Raw genomic sequence first — 24,470 nt, forward strand, 5'->3', positions numbered from 1 at the left:
GTCCAAATTGGGTGTAAGATAGCTCGTTGGAAAGGTCTTTGAGTCTACTTTTCAACACAACTAGAACTTTTCAATTTGGAGTTCATTTGCCTTGTCAAAAGTCAAATCTCCCAAGACTGGTCAAAATGTGCCAAATGAGGCTGCCTCAAGGCAGAGTGCTCTTGCAGTCAACTTTTGAATGCCTTACTCAACTCCAAATTGAGCTCATGATAGCTCATTGGAAAGATATTTTTGTCTAGTTATCCTTTGACTCATCAAGAAAGTTATTTGGCCAACCAAGCTAGGAGAAAACCTGATTTTCCCAAGGTCACTTCAGAGGTGCATCAATTCTCCCGAGGCGATTGTATTTTTGACATTTCTCTAAAACCATGACACCTGTGTAAAACGTGAAGGAGGTTTTTATTCCTTGGCATGTTTTGGAAAAAAACCTCTCTCAGTGTTCCAAAATTAATCTTTTATTGCTCTGAAACAGCATTTGAGTGAAACTTATCCCGATGTGTGGAACAAGGGATTTTGTAGAAATGAAGCGAAATGAAGGGGATGAGGGGCTTCTAAATTCTTGAGAAAATTTTTGGAAGTAGGGAGGGATGTTAGGAAGCAGGGGAAAGTGGAATCTCAGAGATTGAGTGAGGGTAAGGGGTCCAAAAGGGCAAAACACAGGCCTAGCCTAGAAAATTGCCAAGTTGTGGCAAGAAACTAGGGTTTGTACAAAAATGAGGAATTTGGGGGATCTCAGTGATGGGAAGTGTTTGATAAGGTACATGAAAGATAGGGGAAGGTGTATGAACATCAGGATACAAATTTTTCCAATGATTTGACCCTCCAAGAGAATTTACCTCCAAAACCCTAGGAGAGGGAAATGACCTTGCCTAGGCGCAACTGAAGCATGAACAAGGTGTAAAATGACTCATTAGACACTGACATGATAATGACAACCCTATGAATGATGATAGACTCAGCAGAATGATGACATGGACCGACATTTGGACAACTTTAGAAGGAGTGAAAGCAAACCCTAGACCTAATGCCTAGTAACCAAATTTTGCTTGAAGACTCTTTGAAATGACAAAATTTGACCTTGGCACTCTGAGACCACTTTGTAAGAGCATATTTGATCACTGGAGGAAGGCTGGAAAGACTGACACTAACAACTTTCATAGTACTCTTCACACCAATGATATGCTAAGTTTATCGTTTATGACTGCAATCAAACCAGCTCAATATTCATCCGAATTGTTGTAGCACTTCAGCGTATTCCTCACACAGGTTGCATCAACCATGGACAGACTATGCATCGGTCTTTCACAGGTTGCCATTGCATGAACTCACAAAGCCCAATCTATAGCACTCAGAATTCCAAGTTCACAGACTACCCCACAGTCAGCATCACAAGATCCACTAGCTTTAACTCATATTGAATCAAATTGCAGCAGTATGCATTCCAAGCCTTCGTACTCAACTCTTTGTATTTTTGACAAATTAATCCAATCAAGTCAAGACCAAATCGCCCAAGTGTCGTAGGCTAGATCACCAGTGACCTCATAAAAGGAATAGAAACAATGTTATGCATTTACATAGTGCTTTGATGGTTTATTAAACAAATATTTGTCCATATTACGTGTGATCAGGACCATTGAAAAAAAACCCCTAATATATGACCGACTTCACCAACGAATGACCCAACAAAAGATATCAAGTATTAAATCTCACAATTTACGGTACCTCGTAAGGATCATCAATACCAGTTCTTTATAAAACCCCAAACCAAGGATCAAAAGGGACCAGGTTGCATGGAAAACATTTCTTCACAGGATCAGTATCATATGATGATGCAGGAAAGTTTTCAACCCAACACAGGTAAAGCAATTGACAGGGAACTTAACAACAAATCTTCCAAGCGTATCCTACCCTCTTAGCATTGCATATTGCTGATCTTTTGAATTTGTCTCTCATGGATTTCAACCTGCTAGACATCTCTTGTTAACCACCTCCTTTATCAAATCCGATGATTAAGTCGCAAACAGCTATATAATGGACATGGTTGGTCACTAACAGAACAAATTGTATGTCACTATGCTAGATGATTTGACCTCTATATACTGATAGACAAAATCTGGGATGCTCTGAGAGATGGATCTCTAGGTTGGACGAATTTTGGAACCGTTGTGAAAAGATCAGACAGGATTTAGGTACAGTGCCTACACCATTTATCATATCTTAACACTCATAGCCATCACCGAAGAAAGAAAGGACTACTAGAACTAAAATATATAGTTACTTTGCTGGACACAATACCCAATACCCAACATTGGACACAATACCCAACCGTCTTCTATTCTAGAGGATTCACGAATGGGAAGTTGCTGAAGATTCAGTAATTCTTATTGAAGACACTCAATAAGAGAGTGGTTGGTCAAGTCCAGATTCTCTCAAGAATGCCTAAGATATTCAGAGCACTATTGACCTAACAAAGCTCTCAACTTTCCCCGACTCTGTTCCGATTCAGCATAGATAAAGTGGAGCAACTTATATCTACCTTAAGGAGGAGCAATGGATGTATACTCACTGGTGTGATCTTTGCCATTCTGTACCTTTTTGATGACATTATACCTTCATATTTTGATCGTATCGTGTGATACGTATGGTCTACAGGTGAGAAAGACAAAGATCAGGGCTTTCGACATGCCCAAGAAAGAAGCTCAGGCAACCAACGACTGTCTGCCAAGTGGCAACGTCCTCGGGCTATCAAGTGCCTCCGCAATTTTGCTGTCGATTTGATCTAATGTCGAGGTGGAGGAGGAGGCTTTTACAAGAATATAGAAAATAAGAGGGGTTTTATTAATACTTTTCATGCAAAATGAGATTGAAGTTTGGCTGGATCACAATAAGCACAAGCTCTCTACAGTAATCATCAACATGCTTCGGCAGCATCTCTACCAATACCTTTTCTGCCAGCACTATGAAGCATAGACGGATGTACGGAACCAAGTAATAAATCCATAATATGTACAGGATAAGATTTGCAGTGGAAATTACTCATAGGAATGACTTTAAAATAAACACCTTCAAAATATAACTATGCTAAAAAAATTTACATGTATAGCAAGAGTTTGTAGAAGAAAAAATATGCGGCCTCCGGAAGTACCCATCCTGTCTTTCAAAACAAGTCAAGTTAAAAATTCCAACAAAATATTTTTTTTTTCTCTAAGATGCCCATAGGCCCTAAGGGTTGAGCCAAAGCCTCTGATACCATATGTAACAGTCCAAAAATAAATATCTAATTAACTTTTCTAATTAACATTAAATTCAACTAAGAATAGTGCTTACCTGTCGTAGAAGTAGGCTTACCGCAACAAGGTTTTGGGGATGACTCTCCACCCAACTGTAGGCTCAATTGTGCAAGGATTTGCTACAATTGGCCACCCCCGAGCCCTCAATCAACGTACTACTGCTAGTGACTCCTATGTCTTAAAACACCATTCTCCCAAGAGAATGAAAGATAGAATCTTGGAAAGATAGAATGCAAGAATGCCTCTCATCTTCCTCACCATCTATTAAATAGAACAAAACATTGGAAGGGGAACCACATGCACACACTCCATGTGTCTACATGCAACTTTTTTTCTTGTTTTATTTCTTTACTTTTCTTTTGATTTTTAGCTTTCTTGTTTTATTTCCTTCTTTTTGATAGTTTTCTTGTTTTATTTCTATTTATTCTTATTTAGAGCTTTAATATGATTATTACTATTTTTATTTTTGTTATTTATTTCTTTTTATATAATTTTTAATATCATTTATTATTTAACAGTTATGATTTATTATTTATTATTAAGTGATTTATTTATTATTATTCATTATTTTTATTATTAATTATTATTTTTGTATTATTTATTATTTATTATTAAGGGGAGGTATATTACATATTCTCCCACTTTAAGGAACTTCGTCCCGAAGTTAAGTTTTTATTATTTATTATTTTATTTGCTTCATGTTGCCAACACCCTCTGCTGAACTAGTATAACCAGCAGGCATCGAAAGTCCCCAACACCCCGGGAAATCTCAAGGAATCTCTGTCCTTTTTCCCACTTTCGGCACTAGGCTAAGCCTGACCCGGTCTGTATCCTAGTCCAAGGCTGGCCCCAAGGCTCGCGCCTGACTCAGACCTCATCTGCCCCAAGGCAGGCATCCGGTCCGGTACTCAATGACCCCGGGCATCTGGCAAGGCTGGCCCACTCCCTCCACAACTACTAAGGCGCACAGCCCTAAGCATCGAAGTCCTTTACATCCCTTCCAGACTTCGGCATCCCAATCCAATAACAGGCACCAAGCCTAGAACATCAGGCACTTGGCCTCCTCAAGATGGTCCCATAGCTCTTCTAGAGCTATCCATTAAGAGCTATACACAAGACAAAGGAACCACTGACATATGTAGTGTTGATTGAGTTTTGTCCCCAGCCCATATGGTGTTACTTATTCTCCCTCGTGCGTATGGGCTTGCACGAGATCATCAAATAAATCGGCCCTCTCGGCCCATTTGTGGAGTCCTGTGAATCATCACATCTCCACATGCATCCAATGCATTAACCATACCATCATAGTATCATAGGAAATAATCCACATGCCAACTCTTGCATGTCATCATAAGAACGTTTATCTTTGTTAATTGCAACATTATGAATAATAAGGAACTGCATGCTCATGCATGTCATAGATTTGTACGGAACTATCGCATGCTTCAGTTATACCATCAACATAATTATATTAAAGACATATCATGACTTCTCATAAATGAACCACATGTCAATAATCCTCATATTATAGCATCATAAAACCTATGCCACGTTATGCATATCATATCCATCAGGAGTATTGAACATTAAACACCTATCATCACTTAGTAAATGAATATGTCAATATATCTTGACATAACATCATAATACCTCTGCATATCGCTATTATCGTATGGATACCTTATCACTATAAGAACCATATGTACATCATTATCTTCCTACCATGATAGCATGAAACATCGTCAATATGTTTTCATCAAGTTGTCAATTACTTTTCAATAATCAGTTCGACTTCTTTCTACTAGGTAGTTGATTATTTACACCAACGGTATAATCATCTAAGTACATTGTTAAATTTCACATGAGCCTCATCATCTTGAGTCCTAATCTCTCGTCATATATTCTTCCTAGTGATAGCATCATCATCTATCTCAAAATTAAAATCCTTTGATTTTACATCCATTTACCCTTTGGCTTACTGATTCCAATACCGCTATATGCAATTGCATATAAACATTTTTTCATCATGATTTAATTTTATATCATGCTTAATTTACTTGCAAGGATTTGTTAATCCATGTTGACTTATTTAACAATCAACGCTTCATCCACATAAATATTTTCTGATCTCGTCGAGTTCGTAAAGTTCGTATCTCAATATCACTTGATTGCTTTATCATAAATTCAGTTTCATCAAGTTGGGAAAAAGACTCTTTCTTATTAAATAGTATCATTATTTTAGATTTTGAAACAGTTGGAAACACTACTACCATCATTGTCCATGAGAAAATTAAATGTGGAAACGACCTCTTTTAACGTTATGGAAAGTCCTACTCATGAAATAATGAGTCAAGTACAATCTCTATTAGTTGACTTTCGCTTCTTTTGTCACTATGTACACAATCCTTCTCAAGGTATCCGTCTAAAATTTCTAGCAACATTCCTTCCTAGAACATCCCTTCATTTTCTCCTATCTGATATTCATAGATATATTTTTCTTTTTCTCCCTGTCTTGATTTCCTACTATTCCATGTCTATTGGCTTCAAAAATGGAAGTTTCTTCACTTCATTCTATTTTATTAAATTGACTTGAATTTCTCACCTCCAATCATTGTGGTTTTCCCCCCTCTCCTATAGTACTGATATACCTTGGAAATGTTGTTACTATTTCCAACTTGGGTAATACCTGATAAATAAATTCATTAAGATAGCTACCAAGTGTAATCCACTTATCTTTTCCTGTTTTAAGACATCAACATAATAAAATCTCCTTATCATACGTCTTGTTATCCTTAATTCATTCATATAGTTAGTCACCTATGAAAAACTTTACAATGTAGCTCTCCCATTGTTATAGATGTTGTTATGCACACAACTTATCTTCTCCAATCATTCTATTTATCATACCTTACAGGTTCCTTAAAATAACCTTCATTATTACCCTGATTTTTCAAGTTCATTAGTTGATTGCCAATATTTTCTTCTTTATGTGCATCATCCTTAGATAGACCTTATAGTGATACCTTTAGAGTACCAAGTCATGATTATACCAACTCTTCCATTATGTTCTAAAATCGGTTGTTTCTTCTTATTGATTTCTTACCCCTGTTGTGATACTTCTTCTCTACGATCCAAGTTGGCCATAATCACATGAACTATCATTAGCAAGTTTCTCCTTTCCATTTCTCTTTCGACATCTTTATCCACTATATGTAATTAAACTTGAATCACGAAACCTCATGTAACATTATACTCAACATCTAAACTGAAATCCAAGTCTGTACAATTTTCCATTGAGAATATAGTAGTAAATGAGCAGATACATGTAATCTGAATGGCAATGGGAGTGTAAAATTTTATTAGAAGATCATATTGAGAGTGTTGTGTTCTTACAATAATAGACCAGAGAAATTCCAGGAAACTGCTATTGCTAAAGGACAATGAGAACTACAATCCAACCCAAATAATTAGTGAATAGTATGATCAACATTCAAGGAATGTTATCTCTGTGTTTTTAGATTAGATTGAACAATGAAATAATGAAGGTTGATCTATAGACCTTGTAAGAGAAATAAAAACACTACTGTAACTCAAGATTCGTCATAAACAAGAACCAATATACTCAATAATAATTAAAGTCTAACAAGGTTAATAAGTTATCCTTCTTATCAGAGTTATGGGTTTAATAAGATATGTTTTTATCATAAATTATCAACAATCACAATACTTAAACCATAATTAAACCATAAAATATCAACAATTACGAATTTTTTGTAGTATAACCATGGAAACATGAATTAGAAGGTACTAATGATGTCAGAATAAATCTTAGAGAATTGTCTCAATGTATAATCCACATTTGAATGACTAAAGCTTAAGAATATTGGTGGCATTAATGTGCTAAGAAGGTACTTGAAAATTTGTTCATCACCAATATTAATTCTGCAAATTCATGATTTTTAAAGATAAATTGAATATATAATTTTTTTTTTTTATCTGTTTAAGCAAGTGTATCTTGAGATTCTTATGGCTATTAAATAATTACTCTAAGGAAATTCAAGAAATCAAACCATCAAAGAAATATTCCACACCATAATAAGAAGACACACCGCCACCCGAACCAGAACCAGATCGGATGACTGGGAAGGTTATCCCTCCCCAAAACACAAAATAAAATCCTTTTATTAATAAGATGGTCCGCCTGCAAGCGCACCTGCGAAGGCAACACCATATCAAAACCCTTAAATTACAATACATTTTAGCCATAATGATTCCCTGGATAAGACATAAAATTGCCTACATGTGAACAGAAACCCAACCCCCAACTTTTACAGCAACACTGCCCTTCTGCAATTTGGATTGCAACTATTTGCTCAAAAGTTTTGAAAAGTCTTGCCTGAAACATAATCACCAACATAATTAAACAAAACAACGTGAATGCATTCCAAAAAATTTCGAGGGGTTAGCAATTTGGAACTGTCATTCTAAATGAGGAAAGCCAACACTATTGAGATATATATATATATATATATATATATATATATATATATATATATATATATATATATATTTATGTCTAGGTTTACTATGAAGAAATGCATCTGCCAAAAACACTCGGTTTTCAGGTTTTTAGAGAATGTATGATACTCTCTGAAACCCAACTCTAGATGAGACTAAAAACCAACCCTGATGTAAAGTTTCAATGCATTACTTTGATATAGGATTATAACATTTCGCAGTCCAATTCACCAAGGCTTTCCCTATCATGGAGGGATTTTCTGTTTGATTCTGAATGCGGCCCAGAATCTGGCAATGGCTCGGTCATATGGAGTCGAGGGCATGAACTTTTTCTCAGGACTAGCAGACGACCATGCTTCATCGATGTACTGGAGGATTATCAAAGACTCTGCAAGAGGCTTGCCGTTGTGAAGGGATACAGGTATCTGCTTATGAATAGGATCCATTTGCAGTGGAAATTGACTCTTGTAGCGCGTATTTTCTTCCTGTAATTCCTGGCTAATGCATTTTTCTTCCAGTGCAATCAGCACTCTCATTGCAAATGGGCTCTCCCATGTCTTGACAACCTTCACTCTCTCTGTTGATCCCTTCCGCATCTTGGGAGCTTTGATATTAATCTGAATACAGCGTCCTGCAACACTATAAGGAATCGAAATATTCGAGCTACTTGGTTAGTTTTGAACCCTAATACTATTACAACTTGGTTTACAGAGAAAGATCATTTATAAGAATACCCTGAATGAACATTCTTACATTTGAATCAAGGATGTCCTGTCTCTGTTTAAGCCTGATGACCCGATCCATATATGTTATTTGGTAAATGTCAGAGTGTTGTTGAGAAGTCACAACACTATGACCCGATCTACATGCCTTGTCATATTTAAAATAGGAAACGAAACACACCATGGAACCAAGATCGCTTTCATAGTACTCTTCACACCAATGATATGCTAAGTTGATCGTTTATGACTGCAATCAAACCAGCTCAATATTCATCTGAATTGTTGTAGCACTTCAGCGTATTCCTCACACAGGTTGCATCAGCCATGGACAAATTATGCATCGGTCTTTCACAGGCTGCCATTGCATGAACTCACAAAGCCCAATCTATAGCACTCAGAATTCCAAGTTCACAGACTACCCCACAGTCAGCATCACAAGATCCACTAGCTTTAACTCATATTGAATCAAATTGCAGCAGTATGCATTCCAGGCCTTCGTACTCAACTCTTTGTATTTTTGACAAATTAATCCAATCAAGTCAAGACCAAATCGCCCAAGTGTCGTAGGCTAGATCACCAGTGACCTCATAAAAGGAATAGAAACAGTGTTACACATTTACATAGTGCTTTGATGGTTTATTAAACAAATATTTGTCCATATTACGTGTGATCAGGACCATTGAAAAAAAAAACCCCTAATATATGACCGACTTCACCAACGAATGACCCAACAAAAGATATCAAGTATTAAATCTCACAATTTACGGTACCTCGTAAGGATCATCAATACCAGTTCTTTATAAAACCCCAAACCAAGGATCAAAAGGGACCAGGTTGCATGGAAAACATTTCTTCACAGGATCAGTATCATATGATGATGTAGGAAAGTTTTCAACCCAACACAGGTAAAGCAATTGACAGGGAACTTAACAGCAAGTCTTCCAAGCGTATCCTACCCTCTTAGCATTGCATATTGCTGATCTTTTGAATTTGTCTCTCATGGATTTCAACCTGCTAGACATCTCTTGTTAACCACCTCCTTTATCAAATCCGATGATTAAGTCGCAAACAGCTATATAATGGACATGGTTGGTCACTAACAGAACAAATTGTATGTCACTATGCTAGATGATTTGACCTCTATATACTGATAGACTAAATCTGGGATGCTCTGAGAGATGGATCTCTAGGTTGGACGAATTTTGGAACTGTTGTGAAAAGATCAGGCAGGATTTAGGTACAGTGCCTACACCATTTATCATATCTTAACACTCATGGCAATCACCGAAGAAAGAAAGGACTACTAGAACTAAAATATATAGTTACTTTGCTGGACACAATACCCAATACCCAACATTGGACACAATACCCAACCGTCTTCTATTCTAGAGGATTCACGAATGTGAAGTTGCCGAAGATTCAGTAATTCTTATTGAAGACACTCAATAAGAGAGTGGTTGGTCAAGTCCAGATTCTCTCAAGAATGCCTAAGATATTCAGAGCACTATTGACCTAACAAAGCTCTCAACTTTCCCCGACTCTGTTCTGATTCAGCATAGATAAAGTGGAGCAACTTATATCTACCTTAAGGAGGAGCAATGGATGTATACTCACTGGTGTGATCGTTGCCATTCTGTACCTTTTTGATGACATTATACCTTCATATTTTGATCGTATCGTGTGATACGTATGGTCTACAGGTGAGAAAGACAAAGATCAGGGCTTTCGACATGCCCAAGAAAGAAGCTCAGGCAACCAACGGCTGTTTGCCAAGTGGCAACGTCCTCGGGCTATCAATTGCCTCCGCAATTTTGCCGTCGATTTGATCTAATGTCGAGGTGGAGGAGGAGGCTTTTACAAGAATAGAGAAAATAAGAGGGGTTTTATTAATACTTTTCATGCAAAATGAGATTGAAGTTTGGATGGATCACAATAAGCACAAGCTCTCTACAGTAATCATCAACATGCTTCGGCAGCATCTCTACCAATACCTTTTTTGCCAGCACTATGAAGCATAGATGGATGTACGGAACCAAGTAATAAATCGATAATATGTACAGGATAAGATTTGCAGTGGAAATTACTCATAGGAACGACTTTAAAATAAACACCTTCAAAATATAACTATGCTAAAAAAATTTACATGTATAGCAAGAGTTTGTAGAAGAAAAAATATGCGGCCTGCAGAAGTACCCATCCTGTCTTTCAAAACAAGTCAAGTTAAAAATTCCAACAAAATATTTTTTTTTCTCTAAGATGCCCATAGGCCCTAAGGGTTGAGCCAAAGCCTCTGATACCATATGTAATAATCCAAAAATAAATATCTAATTAACTTTTCTAATTAACATTAAATTCAACTACGAATAGTGCTTACCTGTCGTAGAAGTAGGCTTACCGCAACAAGGTTTTGGGGACGACTCTCCACCCAACTGTAGGCTCAATTGTGCAAGGATTTGCTACAACTGGCCACCCCCGAGCCCTCAATCAACGTACTATTGCCAGTGACTCCTATGTCTTAAAACACCATTCTCCCAAGATAATGAAAGATAGAATCTTGGAAAGATAGAATGCAAGAATGCCTCTCATCTTCCTCACCATCTATTAAATAGAACAAAACATTGGAAGGGGAACCACATGCACACACTCCATGTGTCTACATGCAACTTTTTTTCTTGTTTTATTTCTTTACTTTTCTTTTGATTTTTAGCTTTCTTGTTTTATTTCCTTCTTTTTGATACTTTTCTTGTTTTATTTCTATTTATTCTTATTTAGAGCTTTAATATGATTATTACTATTTTTATTTTTATTATTTTAATTAATTATTTATTTTTATATAATTTTTAATATCATTTATTATTTAACAGTTATGATTTATTATTTTTATTATTTATTATTAAGTGATTTATTTATTATTATTCATTATTTTTATTATTAATTATTATTTTTGTATTATTTTTATTATTTATTATTTATTATTAAGGGGAGGTATATTACATACTCTCCCACTTTAAGGAACTTCGTCCCGAAGTTAAGTTTTTATTATTTATTATTTTATTTGCTTCATGTTGCCAACACCCTCTGCTGAACTAGTATAACCAGCAGGAGTAGTGCAGGCTTCTCCGCGAAGTGTAATTCAATTGATAAGACAAGGATTCCTGCGACTGCCACCTCCACCCATGATGCAGGAGCATTCACCCAAGAGAAAAACCATTGTAATTAAGTAGACATAGGGGGTCATGTATTTTTAGGAAGTTGGATTCCTAAGTGATAAATTGACGTAATTTAGGCTTTTAAGTGCGTAGAATAGGAATAAATCGGATACTGTGAGATATCTTGTCAATGCTCTCGAATAAGGAGGACATGAGTGGGAGTAATGACAAAAGAGTTCAAAATCAAATATAACCCTTAAACAGTTCCGTGATTCGAGGAAATAAGGAGAGCTTTTGGGAATTAATTAAAACTAGAAATGGACATAGTGGACAGAGGATTTAGGAGTCGGTTTAGTAGATATAGGAGTCGAACCAGGATTAGTTCAACAAAACTGTCTGGCATATATGTAATCCTACGGGCATAGTGAAAAGGGGAGGCCACTAATAGCAGAAGATCAGGCGTATGTGAGACAGAGAAGTCTCCAATGTAATCTTTGTTTTTGCATATATATATACAGAGTTTGTTCCTAACTGTGTCAGTGTTTTAAGAGTATTTTCATGAATGAATTACTTGAATTCGTAGGCTCTGCAACAGGTTGCAGGCAGAATTCTGAAGGACGCAGAGGAACAGAGTGATTCAGAGGAGTCATAAAAGGATCTTAGATTCCAATTGAAGGAGTAGAGTGAAGTTTTAGAGAGAAGTGCGAAGTGAGATTCGCAGAAGAGTAGAGCTCAGGAGGAATCGCGCAGTAAACCAGCAAGAAGGCCGAAACCTTTAAAGGAGGGAAAATCCACAGAAGAATTGAAGAAAACATGTAAAAACCAAGTAAAAAGGAGGAGCGAAGGAGTGAAGCATCCGTGCTCAACAACCGTTGGATCTGGAAGATCAACGACCCAGATGATTTCGCTAAGGAGCAAGGCAAAATATCGCATCGGCGGAGTTTAATTCATAGTCTAAGTCCCGCAAGCCTAAAACCAATTTACATTGGAAATCGGCGCAAAACATAGTCCGAGTCTGGAAACTGGACTTGAAATATTATGAAGGTTGGCCTAAACCCTTATCAGGGTTGGAAGCTTGGTCGGATCGGCGATTTATAGTAGAAGGGGTCCGACTATAGAGAGAGCGATTGCAATAGATCCTGGACCGTCGGATTGAGAGTCTAGATCGATGGCCCAGATCTAATCGCTAATCGCATATAGGTGCTTTGAAGAAGTCAAGCGGCAGTGGAAGGGAATGCCGATACGCCGATAGCGATAAATCGGAGATCGGAGGTCGGGTGATCAGCGTGCGGCAATAAGGGTTTGAGAGGAGAGCCAAACTCGACGATATTTATAGTCGCGGGTATATTGGATTTGAGTTCCAGCTTATGCGTTCCGACAGGGATTTTCCTTTGTAAATCCCTTTTTCCCATGTATTTCAATATATATGTTGGTTGGGTTTTTAAGGTGAAAGAGCCGATATATGTGTTCCGATAGTTGCATATCCAAAGAAAGGGGTGATGAGGCATATATGACCCATGAAAAACCCAATTGTGATTGCGATAAAGGCAATCCTCGGGATCTGTGTAGAAGTTGTACGAAAGGTGGAAAGATAAGGTTTTATGCGTATTTTCCTTTGTAAATGGTTTATAAGGGAAATAATGTCGAAGGTGAAGGTTTATGCATTAATTATGTATTAACCAAAGGTTAAGAGGGCTTGTTATATATATGCGACCGACAGACTAATTAAAGGCTTAAACTAAGGTTTAGAAGGGTTTTAACAACCCCAATAAGAAAGATTGTGGAAGGCTTTAACAAAGGGATAATGAATGTTATGAAGGGTTGCAATGTCCCGAGAGAAAGGTTTAGGTGCGGTGATTGAGTTCCGATCGAAAGGAACTGATAAAGAGGGCCTTAACCATTGTATGGTTGAATATTTGACTCCTTTGAGAGTCAAATACCTGGGACAGATGTATTTATGCATTTTTATGCATACTGTGGGTATGTGTGGGGGTATCCCTGCACCATTAGTGGTATCAGAGCATAATTATAATTAGAGTAGGTTGTAATTGAAGTAATTGGGGTCAAGACAGAACAAAGAATTCTATGACAAAGAATTGAGAACAGAATATGTGTTAAGGTGTTATGCAGGCAAGAGGAAGGATCAGATTCTAATCTAACAGAAGGAAGGCACATAGAGGTGATGTGTAGCAGAACTTGCAGATACAAGAGATAGAGGAAATCCATTCAAAGTACAGGTGGAATGGTGAAACAAGATCATGCTAAGATCTTGAAGGTGAGGTAATATGTTATGTTCTATTTTAAATTGATAATGTGTGTTTATATACTAATGCACAAGTGACAGCAAGAGAAGCTGTGAGAGGAGAACCAAATGTGTTCTTGAAGACAAAGTAAGGAAAACACTCTAATGGAGAAGTGGCAGTGAACCTGAAGAATCCAACAAGATATTGGATAGAGAGGACAACTGAAGTGTTCTCAAGAAAAGTGAGAGATTAAAGAAGCCTAGAAGGGGCAAAGGTGTTGCTCAAGAGGAGGTTCCAGATAGAGGACTGTGCTTACCAAAAGAATGAGTGAGGAGAGCTTAGTGAGGTAAGATTGGAACGAGGAGGACTAGCTGTTGCAGAGGCTTGTTGCAGATGAGTGAGGAGCTCATGTAGAAAGAGGAGAAGAAGATGACTACTGATACTCATAGCAGAGGTTCAGAGAGAAGCCACAATAGAGGATATGAGAAGAAGGATGCCAAGGCAAATGGTAAGTGGATGAGTCAAGAGGGAATTGACAAAGAGATTGCAGAGTTAAAAGAACAACTCGATGCACTAAGGAGGATACTTGAGGAAAGCCAGAGACTAGGTTGGGTCTTGAGAAAGAAGCCAGTGGAGTGGCATGAGATACAGAGAAGGCTACAACAAAATCAAGTAAAGTGGCTGAAGGAAAAACTCGAGGAAGTTGAGTTGGAAATGGAGGAGTCCATTTGTGAACCAGAACAGGGAGAAATTTTGGGAGAAACTAAAGATGAAGACTTGAAGACTGAAACTTCAAGTGAGGCCAAAAGGTCTGATGGTTTTAAATCTGACAATTTGTGTATGTTTGTAGGTGAAACATGTAAGAAGGACAATTTGCTGATATTGTCATAAAGGAGGAAGAAGACAAGTAGAATCTAAATTCTGTTTTCGAAGAAGATGAGATAGATAGGTCCCATATACAGTTGGAGAAAGATATCAAGTAACCAAGTGAAAGGCTTGAAGAGATTGAAGAGGAGACCATCGAAGAATTTTTGAGTCATATGAAGAACTTGGAACAACAAGGAGATATGATGGCTGAAGCATCCAGTGAGACCACAAGGTCTTATGTTTTTGAAACTGATAGTTTATGTATGATGGCAGGTATTGCAGGAGAAAATCAACCTTTTGAAGATATCTTCAGAGTAGATGAAGATCTAGAAATAAAAAGTGACAAAGAAAACTTCCCAGAAGAGGAGGAATTTGACTGCATACAAAAGGAAAAGTCTAAGGATGAGTCTATAGAAGCTGTCATAGAAATGAGGAATCAGGATCTTATTCTGATGGAGAATGAAGGAATATTGTCTCAGAAAGGTAATCAAATGAGTTTGATTAATGTTATTGATGTAAACCAAATGCAAGAGAATGTTAATGCAGATGGTGAGACAAGGATAACTCTGGGAGAAGAGTTACAGAGGGACAACAAGGCAAAATGTACTGAAGAAGAAGAGACTATGTTAGCTGAAAACATAGTAAAAGATCATCAATTTATCAATGGAAATAGCCATGGAAGCTATTGAGATAGTCAGTAAGAAAGAAGGACATCTACTGAAGGAGGTTAAGAAGGAATAAGTCTATGCAAAAGACTTAGCAAAGGGAGGAAGAACACTAATAAACGAGTGTTTTTGCAGAGGATAAACAATCTTTTGAAACTGTTAGAAGTATGGAGAAGTATCTTTTAGAAGATAAAAACTCTGAAGTAAAGGAGGATGAAGAATGTCTCTTAAATGAGAGAAGCAGTGATTTATTGCAGCAGAAGGAACTTAACAATGCATGGATGTGTGAAGATGTGACAACACAGGAACAAGTTCTTGTGGAAGAAGGAGATGAAATTCAATTTGAAGAGCTGATATGTGAAGCAACAGTTGGGACTGTTGAACCTTATGATTTCAAAACTAATAATTTGTGTATAAATGCAGGAAACATAAGTGATGATGAAATACTTATGAAGTGTCACAAAGAAATTGCATTGCTGGAATATTTGCTGAGAAATTCAGAGTATGACAATGTGATTGCAGAAGAAGAAGTTCACTACAGTGAACAAGAGAAGGAAGACATCATTAGGACAGATGGTGTGGAAGAGAGACTAATGGATAGTCTCATGAATTCTTTTGAGAATTCAAATCAGCATATTGATGTGCTAATAGAGGAGAAAGAAACAATGCAACAAGCTGAATTGTTGCCAAAGGAAGATAAGGCACAGAAGCCTTGTGTTTTTTATTTTAACAAATGTTTTATGAGTGTAGGTTTTGTTGCAATTGTTGGAGGAGATTTGGCACAAGTGAACAGCGAAATAAAGGTGAAAGAAGAAGACTTGGAGGAAGAATTCAATCCAAGGAACAAGGATGTTAAATTACTGGAGAGAGTGCTGAACAGTCATGATTCAATCATGAAAGAGGGTAAGGATGATAGGGAGGCAACAAGCAAAGCAAAAGTCAGCATAGGAGTCACAACAAAATTTGCAGTCAGCATAAGAGTCAACACAGAAGCCAGCATAGCAAGCAAAGCAAAAGTTTAAGTAAGCAAAGTAAAAGTTGGAGCAAGAATAACAGAACAAGAAGAAGAACAACAGATTGAAGAACTAGTGGACAGCAGCAACAACCTGAAACAAAGAGAAGGATGCAGAAGTAAGAAGCAGAAAATGGACCAGTCCAAAGATGTGCTGGAAAAAGAAATTGAAGAGATGTGGCAAATAATGATGAAGCAGTCCAAATGGAGGAAAATGGTAGCAGAAGGAAGCATGATCAATTAGAGTTTGAACCTGATTGACAAGAAGAAGAAGATGAAGCAAAAGACAAAAGAAATGCAGTAATAGCAAAGGAACAAGACATTTGGGCAATTACAACACAAAGTGTGGGATCCAGGAAGACAAAGGCCAGAAGACACATGATCAGGAGATCATGAATATTTTCTACTTTGGGAGTCTGATGCAGGAGCATTCACCCAAGAGAAAAACCATTGTAATTAAGTAGACATAGGGGGTCATGTATTTTTAGGAAGTTGGATTCCTAAGTGATAAATTGATGTAATTTAGGCTTTTAAGTGCATAGAATAGGAATAAATTGGATAGTGTGAGATATCTTGTAAATGCTATCAAATAAGGAGGACATGAGTGGGAGTAATGACAAAAGAGTTCAAAATCAAATATAACTCTTAAACAGTTCCATGATTCGAGGAACTAAGGAGAGCCTTTGGGAATTAATTAAAACTAGAAATGGACATAATGGACAGAGGATTTAGGAGTCGGTTCATTAGATGTGGGAGCTGAACCAGGATCAGTTCAACAGAACTGTCTAGCATATATGTAAGCCTACGGGTAGAGTGAAAAGGGGAGGCCACTGATAGCAGAAGATCAGGCTTGTGTGAGATAGAGAAGTCTCCAATGTAATCTTTGTTTTGCATATATATATATATATATATATATAGATACAGAGTTTGTTCATGACTGTGTCAGTGTTTTAAGAGTATTTTCATCAATGAATTACTAGAATTCGTAGGCTCTGCAACAGGTTGCAGGCAAAATTCTGAAGGACGCAGTGGAACGAAGTGACAGAGGAGTCGTAAAAGGATCTTAGGTTCCAATTGAAGGAGTAGAGTGAAGCTCTGGAGAGAAGTGCGAAGTGAGATTCGCAGAAGAGTAGAGCTCAGGAGGAATCGCGTAGTAAACCAGCAAGAAGTCTGAAACCTTTAAAGGAGGGCAAATCCACAGAAGAATTGAAGAAAACGCGTAAAAAAACCAAGTAAAAAGGAGGAACGAAGGAGTGAAGCGTCCGTGCTCAGCAACTGTTGGATTTGGAAGATCAACGACCCAGATGATTTTGCTAAGGAGCAAGGCAAATTATCGCATCGACGGAGTTTAATTCATAGTTTAAGTCCCGCTAGCCTAAAACCAATTTACATTGGAAATCGATGCAGAACATAGTTCGAGTCTGGAAATCAGACTTGAAATATTATGAAGGTTGGCCTAAACCCTTATTGGGTCTGAAAGCTTGGTCGGATCGACGATTTATAGTAGAAGGGGTCCGACTATAGAGAGATTGATTGCGATACTGCGATAGATCCTGGACCATCAGATCGAGAGTCTAGATTGACGACCTAGATCTAATCGTTAATCGCATATTGGTGCTTTGAAGAAGTCAAGGGGCAGTGCAAGGGAACGCCGATACACCGATAGCGATAAATCGGTGATCGGAGGTCGGGTGATCGGAGCGCAGTGATAATGGTTTGAGAGGAGCACCAGACTCGATGATATTTATAGTCGCGAGTATATTGGATTTGAGTTCCAGATTATGCGTTCCGGCAGGGATTTTCCTTTGTAAATCCCTTTTTCCTGTGTATTTCAATATATATGTTGGTCGGGTTTTTAAGGTGAAAGAGCCGATGTATGTGTTCCGATAGTCACATATCAGAAGAAAAGGGGTGATGAGGCATATATGACCCATGAAGAACCCGATTGCGATTGCGATAAAGGCAATCCTCAGGATCTGTGCAAAAGTTGTATGAAAGGCAGAAAGGTAAGGTTTTATGTGTATTTTCCTTTGTAAATGGTTTATAAGGGAAATAACGCCGAAGGTGAAGGTTTATGCGTTAATTTTGTATTAACAGAAGGTTAAGAGGGCTTGTTATATATATGCGACCGATGGACTAATTAAAGGCTTAAACTAAGGTTTAGAAGGGTTTTAACAGTCTCGATAAGAAAGATTGAGGAAGGCTTTAACAAAGGGATAATGAATGTTATGAAGGGTTATAATGTCCCGATAGAAAGGTTTAGGCGTGGTGATTGAGTTCCGATCGAAAGGAACTGATAAAGAGGGCCTTAACCATTGTATGGTTGAAGATTTGACTCCTTTGAGAGTCAAATACCTGGGACAGATGTATTTATGCATTTCTATGCATATTGTGGGTATGTGTGGGGGTATCCCTGCACCAACCCACACCACCTTCAACTTCACCACCATCACCTGCGACTTCACCCATACCACCACCACCTCCACTGTAGTTCAGCATGGCCAATTCATTGAAGTTGTCTTTGTTTAAAGGCTTGGGAAATGTGGACTCAGACCAGTTTGGTTCATTGTGAAAGCTGTATGGGAAGCTTAGGGCGTCATAGATGATCACATGAAGAAGGCAACATTGTTTAGTGCTCTGCAGGATCGCGCGCTAACCTGGTACATTAAGTACTCTAATGATAACCCAAACGCTGGAGTGGTAGACATCCAGATTGTGTTGAATAAAGAGTTCAGTAGGCCTAAATCTGAGGCACATTCAATTGTGGGGTTCAAGGATATCACGATGAAACCAAGTGAGACACCTTGGGAATTGGATCAAAGGTTGAAATGTAAAATCCGCAAAGCTAATATGAACTTAACAGATGGAAAGCACTACGAGTGGTTCGTGGCTTCACTCCTGCCACACTTAAGGGTTGCGCTGTCACAACAGAAGATAACAACTCAAGCAGAGGCCTTGGAGATTGCAATGAGACTGCATGAAACATCGATGCAAGATCTGAATTTGGGGGTTCAACAGATCCATGTGCAGTTGCAAAATCTTTTCCTTGAAATGCAAAGTTTGAAGTAGGACAGAACAGTTCGACCAGAGGTGCGTAAAGAGGTATGGTGCCTAAAATGTAAAGGTCAGGGGCATGACAAAGACCATTGCCCGGTCTTTGTGAACTATATTGCAGGAGGAGGACCGATGCCTTTGAGGCCGGAAGCCCAAGCAGGACCAAGCACGGGACCTGTGTTGTGGTGCACTATATGTCAGGTAGCAGGAAAACATACGACGAATAACTGTCATTTGCTGCAGAAGTTTGTACAAACACCGCAACAACTATTCTACAAATTCCATAGGTTGGTAGGGCATGATGAGTGCAACTGCAAAAGTTATGAATTGATGATGGATATAATACCTGCCTATAGGGTTGAGGCAGAAATGCGGCCCCCCTGACCAAAGTGCGGGGATGGTGCGAACAGGCTTTCAGGGGTGCGGACGAGGCCGAGGCAGAGGAGGATCTGGTAAAGGTTAGGGACAACTAATCTGCTACAACTGTGGAGGACCAAGACACTATGCCCGCGATTGCACTAACCCAACGCGTCCGTCGTGCAAATATTGCACTCTGTTTGATCATGAAATGGAGGATTGTCCAACGCTGATAGCAAGGATACGTAACGAAGGGGTGCTATTGCCTTATCCAACTCAGAACTTGCAGATGATGAGGTTTGAGCCTCACTAAGAGGATCTGAATGTGAATATAGTGCTCCAAAGTGGAATTGCAATAGGGGATGATAAGGGGAAACAACCTGAAGACAGCGCATGGGTTTGTAAGGTGCCGACGAAGGAGGCTGAATTTGATTTGGAGCGCGCACGTGAAACGTTCATGGAAGCAAAGAAGAGCTTCACTGAGGCCTCCACCTCAGGGAGCAAGGATAAGCCTGATCAGGAAATGGACCCTTCTATGCTTATGACCTTCCTAGAGACCTACATGAAGTTGCTGCGTGATAGCAAGGCTGTAAATGGATTACAGAAGCTTATAAATAGATGCGCCAGAAACACTTTGGGTGAACCGCGTGTGGTATGAAAGATTGGTAAGCATAAAGCAAGGACAGGACGAGAGATGAGATTGACCGCACAGATAGGAGAATATGAAATGGATCAGGTTATTTTGGATCTGGGGTCAGATGCGAACGTTCTACCAAAGCAGACTTGGGAGCAGATGGGAAGACCCGCGCTGCAGTGGTCTCCGATTCAGTTAAGGATGGAAAATCAGCAGAAGATCATCCCCATGGGGTGGCTACAAGGGGTGACTATAGATATTGAAGGCGCGAGCGCGTTGGCTGACTTTGAAGTAATAAAAATTGTGGATGACAGCAACCCCTACCCTTATTGGTTGGGTTACTGATATGAACGAGGTAATCAACCTAAAGAAGTGAAAGATGATATTTGAGAAGAAATCGCTTCGTGTAATAGTACCCCTAGATCCCGCTGAAGGATCGTGCTATACTAAACCAGTTTGCGATTATGAAAGCGATGATGATTTGGACTGTATATATAAGATAACAACGCGAGACCAAGATTGGGTGAATCCAACAGCGAATGGACAAATTACATGGGATAGCGAGAGTTCCTGCACCTCAGACTCTGATGAAGAATTAGAGTGCTGGAAGAATCGATTACACAAAGTACCACACTGAGCTGTAACATGATGACTCGATCGCTGCGTTGTGTGTCGTCAGAGGTAAGAAATTTGCACACTTATGATGGCCTGAATGATGTAGATATATTTTTGGATGCATTTGACAGGGAGGCACTAGAGAAGCAGCGCTTACAGGCTTTGAACTGGGTACTGTGCGCTACACCCGCAAGGTGGTGGGGTACGCACAAGGGTAGCTTTGATGATTGGTGTGAGTGTAGGAGGATGATGAGAACACGCTTTGGGAAGCCAAAGGTATGACTAATAGACAAGTATGACGGGAAGGATGGTTCGCGCGCACACTTGGCCAAATGGGCTCAGGATTATGGAGCGAAGCCCCAACCGGAATGGGTGCACTTGTTCTGTCATACCTTGGATGTCATCCCAATGAACTGGTACTTGGAAACAGAGCTTCACCATGGTACAGGTGAATGGGATATCCTGCGTGAAGGATTCATAATGACATTCAACTTTAAAGACGGGTTTGACTGTATTGACGAAGCGCTACAAGAAGTGAAAAGCATCAATCTTTAGGATACCACAAGATCTTTTAGATCTGATTCAACCCGATTAGACTACTCAGCTGAGCCACGTGCTGGAATGCTATAACGTGACTGCTGAAGAAGAAGATGAGGATCTGCGAAAGATTAACATCCCTGAAATAGAGGGTCACTGCGAGGTTGAGGGACCGCAGATTGAGAATCTTGATATAATCGCGCCATTGAAAACGAAACATGTAAATATTGGTACGGAGGCAGAGCCCAAATTCGCGAAGATTGGAGATTATTTGGATGACACGATGGTGGATAAGGTGGCTGAATTGCTCCGCAAATACCAGGATTTGTTCCCTACCAAGTTTACGGAGCTAAAAGGGATAATAGAAGACTTGGGTGTTATGAAGATCACATTAAAACCTGATCGAAGCCGGTTAAGCAAAGACCTTACCGCCTCAATCCGAAGTATAAGGAGAAGGTCCGCTTAGAGCTAGACAATATGCTTGTGGCAGGCATCATTGAGCCCATAGAAGAATCTGATTGGGTAAGCCTAATGGTGGTACATCAAAAGAAGCAGAAGGATGAAATAAGAATATGCAAAGATCTCAAGAAGTTGAATGACGTTTGCGTACATGATCCTTTCCTAACTCCATTCACTTATGAGGTGTTGGACAGTGTAGGTGGCCAGGAAGTGTATTCCTTCATTGATGGGTTCTCTGGGTACCATCAGATCAAAATCGCATCGGAGGATAGAAGCAAGATGACCTTTGCAACTGAGTGGGGATGTTTTGACTACATTGTAATGCCTTTCAAATTGAAGAATGTGCCTGTAGGTTTTTTCGCTTGTAGTCATTGCTGTGTTCAAAGAATTTATTCATAAATTTCTGGAAGTGTACTTTGATGACTGGACTGTTTTTGGGCTAGTCAAATGCCATGTCGCAAGTTTGTGCCTGATGCTAAATACTCGTCGAAGGTACCAGATCGCGCTCAATCTGAAGAAGTTCCTGTTTTGTGTTCCTTTTGGGACCCTACTGGGTCATGTGGTTTGTCGACAGGTACTAATGGTAGATCCCACGAAGATCGCAGTGATACTTAACTTGGAAGTGCCGAGGAGTGTGAAACAACTGTGTGCAACCTTAGGACATACTGAGTATTACAGGAAGTTTATCAAGGGCTACGCTCAGATCACCGCGCCTATGGATAAGTTGTTGAAAAAGGATGTCACATTTTGTTGGAATGAGGACTGTAAGAAAAGCTTGGATGTATTGAAAGAAAAGATGGTCACCGCGCTGATTTTAGTCTTCTTGGATTGGAAGAAGGAGTTTCATGTACATGTTGACGCGTCATGTATAGTGCTAGGGGCAGTGTTGACACATGCTGGTGGAGGAGACTTGGACCATCCTACAACGTTCAGAAGTAGAAGGTTATCCAAGGTTGAGAAGAACTATTCCACCACCGAGCACAAAGGGTTAGCCATGGTATACGTGCTCCAGAAGTTTAGAAACTATTCGCTGGGTGGCCATTTTAAGATGTATACAGATCATTTCGCATTGAAATACCTAGTCAATAAGCCTGTGTTGGGGGGGAGAATTTGTAGATGGCTGCTATTGTTCCAGGAGTATGATTTTGAGGTTATTGTGAAGCCTTGACGATTGAACGCGGGGCCAAGCCATCTGTTGCGCATTGAAACAGGAGAAGAGCCCACTAATTTGGAGGAGGGATTACCTGATGCGCAACTATTTGCAGTGCACGTCGCGGATGGTCATTTTGAAGATATCATACACTTCCTAACGACAAGAACTGCCTCGGAAGGTTACACTGTCCAGCAGAAGAAGGAGTTAGTGGTGCGCGCGACAGACTTTTCTGTCATTGTTGGGCATCTGTACAAAATGGGGTCTGATGAAATATTGCGACGATATGTACTGGAGTTTGAAAGGAGTAGTATCCTCGTAGACGCTCATGGGGGCGCCACGGGAGGTCATTATGCAAGAAGAGCGACCACGTAGAAGACTCTACACACATGGTTGTGGTGGCCAACCCTCCGTCAGGACTCAAAATCTTACTGCAAGGCATGCGATGTGTGTCAAGGACTGGAAGGCCATCACGGAGGGGTGAGGTGCCTCTGAATCCATAGATGACGTTACAAACTTTTGAAAAATGGGCGATAGATTTTGTGGGACCCATTCATACCCAAGGGAACAAGACGAGATCGCGGTACATTATCACTGCGGCGGAGTATTTGACTCGATGGGTGGAGGCATAACCTGTGAAGGATTGCACAGGTGCAATTGCTGCAAAGTTCCTCTTTGAGTATGTATTGACGCGATTTCTGATGAGTGATCATGGTACGCACTTTTTGAAAGAGACGATCAACATGCTGACGGAGGAATTTCAGGTATATCACCAGAAGAGCATGGGTTATCACCCACAGGCTAATGGGATGGTGGAAGCATTCAATAAAGTGTTGGAAAACGTGCTGACCAATATTTATGACGCTCAAAGAAGTGATTGGGACCTGCGCATACCCGTAGTACTATGGGCCTATCATATGACATGCAAAAAATTGATTGGACAGACACCCTTTAGGCTTTTATATGGTGTTGAAGCAGTGATGCCCATGGAATACATTGTGGCCCCAGTTTGCGCACAGCGGCACTCACGAGTATGATGGATAGTGGAGCCCTGGAAGAGAGGCTCGCGTAGTTGGCTAAGCTTGAGGAAGAGAGATTTCTAGCTGGATTCACCAATAGGTCCAAAAGTAGCGCAAAAAAGCATGGCATGATCGACACATTAAGTTGCGCACCTTTAAGGTGAATGACCTGGTTTTGT

This window comes from Pinus tabuliformis, chromosome 5_1 (assembly GCF_031772625.1).
Source record: "Pinus tabuliformis cultivar Carrire ecotype Pingquan chromosome 5_1, CPIR1, whole genome shotgun sequence".
Lineage (NCBI taxonomy): Eukaryota > Viridiplantae > Streptophyta > Pinopsida > Pinales > Pinaceae > Pinus > Pinus tabuliformis.